The sequence below is a fragment of the Pseudophryne corroboree genome, chromosome 5, assembly GCF_028390025.1.
Source record: "Pseudophryne corroboree isolate aPseCor3 chromosome 5, aPseCor3.hap2, whole genome shotgun sequence".
In the NCBI taxonomy this organism is placed as follows: Eukaryota; Metazoa; Chordata; class Amphibia; order Anura; family Myobatrachidae; genus Pseudophryne; species Pseudophryne corroboree.
In genome coordinates, this window is record NC_086448.1 from 115,951,000 (window position 1) to 115,956,694 (window position 5,695).

The 5,695-nt window shown below is 40.4% G+C and overlaps 1 long non-coding RNA gene across 1 annotated transcript; it reads left to right on the plus strand.

Annotated features, from left to right (window-relative positions):
• Positions 1 to 1,981: 1,981 nt before the first annotated feature.
• Positions 1,982 to 4,105, plus strand: LOC134928835 (uncharacterized). Its single transcript, XR_010178047.1, has 3 exons — positions 1,982 to 2,282; positions 2,592 to 2,613; positions 3,606 to 4,105. It is a non-coding gene; the product is annotated as an uncharacterized LOC134928835 (long non-coding RNA).
• Positions 4,106 to 5,695: the final 1,590 nt, after the last annotated feature.

Here is a 5,695-nt window from a genome sequence, read left to right on the forward strand (position 1 = left end):
TATTCTGGAATTCGTCTTGTTGTTTTTTGTTTTTTTTAAAGTTTTTATTTTATGTTGATTGTTTGTTAGTCTTTTTTACACATATATATTTTGCTAGTCCATTTGTGCAAATAAACCTGTGCTTCATTGCTTTTACTGTCATTTTTGGTCTCTTGTAGGAGAATTGTTTTGGGTGACGTAACCCTAGTCTATTATTTCAAATTTGTGTGCTATATAACACAAATTGGTCCTTTCTTTATTTTGGATCAGGTAAGTTCCCTTGGCCTGTGTTGGTGCCTGTTTGTGTTAATGGTCTGTATGTTGTTTTTGACTGTCATTTTTGGTCTCTTGTAGGAGAATTGTTTTGGGTGACGTAACCCTAGTCTATTATTTCAAATTTGTGTGCTATATAACACAAATTGGTCCTTTCTTTATTTTGGATCAGGTAAGTTCCCTTGGCCTGTGTTGGTGCCTGTTTGTGTTAATGGTCTGTATGTTGTTTTTGACTGTCATTTTTGGTCTCTTGTAGGAGAATTGTTTTGGGTGACGTAACCCTAGTCTATTATTTCAAATTTGTGTGCTATATAACACAAATTGGTCCTTTCTTTATTTTGGATCAGGTAAGTTCCCTTGGCCTGTGTTGGTGCCTGTTTGTGTTTGTTCAAAGTGTTTTGATAATGTTTGTTTTCCATCTTGTTAATAAATGCTATGTTTTTTACCAGGATTGATCAGCAAAGTAGTGTTGTTCTTGGCTGGACTAGCTACTAAAGGGCTAACTTTTTGTTTGTTTTATTGTAATTTTTTAAACCAATTAGTCATTATTTTTTAGTAGGTGTTTGTGATGTGTTTGATGCTGTGATTTTTTTTTTAATACTATTTTTAACATTTACAATTTAACATATGTAGCTTTCATCAAAAAAATAATTTTGTTTATCTTTTTTGTGATAATATTCCTTTTGTTCCTGAATTGAACTCAGAAAAAATGTCTTACGCTCCTGCAGTAAGTTGACACCCCCTTTTTTAAAAAAATTTTTGGTTGTATATTTTTTGGACTTTGTTTTTGTCTTATTCAACCTTTTTTTGTTTTATTTTTTTAAGTGTGTGATGTCAATATTTATTGCTGCCGAAGCCCTACCTCCCCAACCCACGCCAGCACTCCCACCCCAACCGCCAGCCCCACAACCACAACCGGCTCCTCATCAACCAAGGCAACGGAGGCGTGCTAGGCCACCAATTTTCCGACCCCGTGTCCTACTTTTTGGGATGCCAGATGATGTGGTTGTACGTAGATACAGGCTGCCACCACATCTAATCCTAGACACTCTCTCCATAATAGAGAGTGATCTGGAGTCTGAAATTCGGTATCCTACAGCAATACCACCATTGACACAATTCCTTGCTGTGTTACATTTTTTGGCTACAGGCTCTTATCAGCATGTGGTAGGAGACCTGGTTGGCATGTCGCAGGGCCAGTTCAGTAAGGTCCTGCGGCGTGTCTGCCAGGCTTTCCTAAAGCGTGTGAAGCAATTTATTGCTATGCCTTTGGATGTTGGTGCCCTAGATGTGGTGAAGCGGCAATTTGAGGAAGGTGGTAGTCGCTTCCCACATGTTATTGGGGTTGTGGATGGCACACATGTAGCTATTCAGCCACCAAAACATAATGAAGAAATTTATAGAAACAGGAAACTTTCATTCTCTGAATGTAATGGTTGTTTGTGGGCCATCCCTCCAGATCCTTTCCCTGAATGCAAAGTTTACTGGAAGTTCCCATGATGCGTATGTCATTAGACAATCAGGGATATGGCACAGATTAAGATCAAGTCAACGAGCAGACATGTGGTTATTGGGTGAGTTGTTGCACAATTTTGTGTAAAATATTTAAATTTTTTAAAAAATAGACTATTTTTAATTTTGGTTTATCATCAAACAGGAGACCGTGGATACCCTTGCACCCCCTGGCTCATGACTCCTTACCGTAATCCCAGGCCAGGACCACAGACGGCATTTAACTCCGCGCTTACTGCCACTAGGCAGCTGGTGGAGCGCACAATTGGGGTCCTTAAAGGGCGGTTTCGTGTGCTCCACCGCACTGGTGGCGACATCATGTATTCGCCGGAGATGGCAAGTAAACTAGTGGTCCTGTGCGCTATACTACACAACATCGCGGTAAGGAGTAGCGTAGAGCTTCCTCAGACAGAGGAATTGCCTGATGAGGAGCCAGGGGTTGTCCGACACTTCGGTGGGGGGAGTGTTACACGGAGGGGGAGCCAAGTCAGGGCAAGCATTGTTGCGGAATATTTCAGGTATAGTGTTTTAAGTTTCTCTTTTTTAATCAAAATAAAACCACAGTATGCTTTTGTATTTTGATTAATTTTGTCATTTTGTTTGCTATTGTAAGGCCATTGGGTAATTATTTTTTGGCTTTGGAATATGTAATATTTATTTGCCACTAAATCCGTTAACACGTTAAGCTTACAATGTGTTATTTGCAAAAACAATACTGTGATGTTGCTAAATAGTGTCCTTATTTGTTTTCTATCCTAAAATCCTGTTTATTTCAACAAACACACAAACAAATGAAACTTAATGTTGTCCACTTTGTGACTGTCCAGCTGAATGATCACACAAACTGTGGTGAGTACACAGATATGTATCTGAATTTACCCAAAACTGTGTGTGTGTCTGTGTCTGTTTGTTTTGTTTTAATTTTTTAAAAATTCCTTCTGCGAATGCGTATTTCCGCTCGTGCTAATTAACACTCTGCTCTTCCCAGCATTGCAAAGATCAATAAAGTTATTAGAAATTACAGCATAGATTTTGGACCAATCACATGCTAGCAGACACTATAAATATATGCCCAAATAAGGAAAACGCCATTGCCATGATGCGTGCGGCACCTTTCACCAGGCGGGAGCTCCGCGTCCTGGTTGCGGTGATGGACCGCCGCGTAGGCCGCGTTGGGCGCTTCATCCCAAATCGGGTTAAGCGCGAGGCCTACGTGGAAGTCCGCCGCCTGCTGCGTTCTCGCGTCCGCAGCAGGCGGACAATAATACAGTTGGAGAGGAGATGGAGTGATCTCCGCAGGAGGACTCCAGAGCTGTTGGCGGAGATCCGGCAGCAAATCCGCGCAATGCATGCACGCAGTAAGTTACATTACATAAGATTAATAGCATAAATTGTGCAAATTTACACTAAGTGGTAGGCTAATTGCAACACTGAGTGAACATTTTTTTACAATAGGACAGTGTGTGTGGTTAGGGCAAACAGTACTGACTGTAGCAAAATGTCACCAAACAAGTGCATGTTTTCCTGAAAAAAAAACCAGGCAGGAAACTGTACCAAAAAACTTGATCAGTGCTGTCTATATAATAAGGTGGCTTGAATAGTGATCTGGTGATGTTGCCTAGACCAATCAATATGACTCAATGGAATAGATTAAGGAATGAGCGTCCAAATAATTGTTTGGACTCATTTAGTTTGCTGTGGGCAACATGAAGAGGATTTTTTTTTTTTTTTGTTTAAAAAAAACCACTGTGTCTTTTACATGGAACAGAACAGTGAAATTTACAATTGTTTAGTATGTAATTTAACATGCAAATTAAATTTTAACACAAATATCATTATAGGACGACCACAACGGCAAGCAACACATGAGGCACCATCTCAGCCCCCTTCCCCTTCTCACTCCCCCTCCACTTCCCAGTCCCCCTCCCCTTCTCACTCCCCCTCCCCTTCCCAATCCCCCTCAGCTTCCCAGTCCCCCTCAGCTTCCCAGGCCCACTCCACTTTCCACTCCCCTTCTCACCCCACCTCTCCTTCTCTTTCTGTGACCCCTTCTCCTCCTTCCCATACCCCTTCTCCTTCAACTTCCAAATCACCTTCTCAGCCCCCCTCACCCTCTATTGGCCTAACATTCTCTCCGCCCCCCTCACCCTCTCAATCAGACCCACCCTCTGAAATAACATCCCCAATCCCTCCTCCTTCCCCCATCCAGCCTCCTTCCCCCATCCCTCCTCCTTCCCCAATCCCTCCTCCTTCCCCCATCCAGCCGCCTTCCCCCATCCAGCTGGCATCACCACCCAGCGAATGGGCAGAAGAAGCCCCAGATGTGCTAAGTGACAATGTTGTGGAGGAAAGTAAGTGTTTTTACAATAATGATTACCTACTTAGACTTACAATCTCAAAACATGCCCTGTTGTACTGTTGGGAATACGCTACCAAGGGAAAAAAAAAAAAAGAGTTATTATTCATGGTGTACATGTTGCATTGAATTTTTAAAGAGTGTCATTATATGTAGTGTTATGTGTGCAATGTTTTGTGTGTCCACTCTAGGTCGACACTCATTAGTTCAACAGGGTTGCCAGGACAACATGGTTTATCTGTGCTCAGTTTTGATGGTAACATTTCTACTTAAGTGGAGTTCTCTTTAACATGGGACGTTGCCCATAGCAACCAATAAGATTATAGTTTAAATTTGTAAGTCCACTTTTACAAGATAATATTTTTATTTTTATTGGTTGCTATGGGCAACGTCCCTTCTTAAATAGAACTCCAGTAGTAATAAATGTACCCCATGGTGTGGTCCACTTTCTTGTAATAAACAAAAAAAGATTGCTGAGCAGGCTTGTGTGTTGTTCTGCTACTGATTTATCTTGAAAACAGCCATGATGTCGTCACTTAGGAATTAAAGCAGGCCTCTCCAAACTGCGGACATACAGCTGCTGAGAAACTACACATTCCAGCATGCCCTGACACCGTTTTGCATTCTCTGTCCCCAAAACTGTGTCAAGGCATGCTGGTCTATGTAGTTTCACAACAGCTGGAGGGCATCAGTTTGGCCAGGCCTGCATTAAAGTGTGCTTTGTGCCCTGCTTGTATAATAGGTAATGTGAGTAAGTTATTAATGTTTTCTTTGACTCTTCTTTTCAGATTCTGCAGTTGGAGATCCCAGGACTTTGCCTGAACTTTTAGGGCGGCTGAAAGCCCATTTAAGGGAAGTGTTAGCAGATATCGAGGCAATAGAAAAAAATCTGTGATATTTTTATTTTAATTTTGTTAAAAGTTTCTTAAAAAAACAAAAAAAATAATAAAAAAAATAAAAAAATTGTTGAAGTTAAGTGGGTGTTGTGCTTATTTATGCTATAAAGGAACAGCACATTGCCTTGCAGAAATTGGTGACCTTAAACAGTTCACACATCTTACTTAAGCTTAAAAATAAAAATATAAAACACAAAATTCTACACACACAAAACTCGTTAGGAGGTTATGGTTTTTAAATACATGAAAAGACATTTATTCACACACTACACATATACACAATACTTCAAACATTTGCATTATAACAATAAAAATTACAATATCTATATTTTACAAATTTAAACAACAATGTTTCTGGCCAATTAGAGCTACAAAGTGTTCTTCTGGTTTACTTTGGAGACTTAATTGGTCAGGACCATTGACATTAATTACACTAATTGGGTTCGTAATTGAGGAGGGCTTGTGGACTTTTAACATAAAGGTGTAATTCCACTGAATAGGGGAAAAAAAAGCATTGTGGTGCGTTTGTCCACAAAAGTGTGCACTTTTAACATGGATGGGTAAATATACTAAAACTTAGTAATTTTACGATGAAGTATGTGTTAATGCGATAGTTTCGCAATGCTGCGATGGTTTCGCATTGCTGCGATGTCATTTGGCGTACGCCCACTTTGTGTAA